The sequence below is a fragment of the Puma concolor genome, chromosome D1 (genome assembly GCF_028749965.1).
Source record: "Puma concolor isolate L17-30 chromosome D1, mPumCon1.1.hap2, whole genome shotgun sequence".
Classification (NCBI taxonomy): domain Eukaryota; kingdom Metazoa; phylum Chordata; class Mammalia; order Carnivora; family Felidae; genus Puma; species Puma concolor.
In genome coordinates this window covers 115913596-115914815 of record NC_141676.1, presented here as the reverse complement: position 1 = coordinate 115914815, position 1220 = coordinate 115913596, and positions in this window count along the sequence as shown.

The window sequence follows — 1220 nt, the reverse complement described above, 5'->3', positions numbered from 1 at the left end:
ATAACTTGGGTGTCTGGAGGACAAGTCCCTTCAGTCCTATTTTTTCGCAGAATTGTCTCAGATTCTGTGTTTTTCCTACATGAATGTGAAAAGTGTTAGAATGGCAACCTCAGCAAAAATATATATCCTATTTTTAAAAATTACCACCAACTCCACACTGGAAATATGAAGAAGTGGGTAACTGAGTAAATTTAACAGTAAACCACCAGGTTCCACAAGATTAAGGTTAAAAAGCAGTATTTATTATACCTGAATGTTATTACATACTTTTTGGGAAGAGTATTTAAGGCTTTTGAGTGCTGCAAATGTGAAATGTTCCCTAGACGGAAGTATATTCATTATCTTACTTTTTTTGGTCAGGACAAGAACTGAAAAAGAGAAATAATCTTGACTTGAGAACGCACAGTGTTGCTACATGTATTTTCCCACCTATATTTGGAAGGTTCTGCAACTTTCCGAGAAACAGGGACTGAGCTGCACTCCGACACAGTAGGGAGGCATGTGCGCGTATTTGGAAGTGTTTAGTCACCGGGAGCCCTGCGTCCTGTTCGGTGACCCGGCAGAAGGGACACGGGCAGGAAACGGAGACCGCTCAAGTCCTGGAATTCCCCGGCCGCCTGACCACGTGGCTCGCAAGCTGGGAGTCTGGAAAGGTCGCCCTCGGGGTCCCCGCGATTAGACAGGCCGCGTATGAAACGCAGTCACTCGCGGCTCATCACCGTGCGGGGACGCCCTGGGCGTCCTATCCGCCCGCCGTGCACGCAGGCCCCGGTCCCCGGTCCACAGCGGACCGGCCGCCAAGCCCGGCCCCGTACTGCGCTCACGGCAGGGTTGAGCGCTGTCGGGACGAGGACGCTGTCCTGACATACGTGCTCCCAGACCGCAACACCAACAGTTTAAGAACAAAAGGACACACTGAGCGATTATGAATAGACGGGATTCCCGAGAGAGTACAAAGTCCCGACTGCAAGATTAGTGGCCTGACACTCGTCCGCGTACCGCTGGGACTGCCCCGTCCGCCCAGCCCGGCCGAGCAAAAGTCCCCGCAGCCCGCGACCATCCTAAGGCGCGGGCTCCCACAGCGCAAGCGCAAGCGCAGGCGCAGACGCAGGCGCCGACGCAGCTCCGGAGGAATTCCGCGGGGCGTGCCCCGCCCCTCGGGAGGAAGTGAGTCCGGGGCGCCAGCTGGCGTGAGGCCCCGCCCTCTCACGCGAACCCCG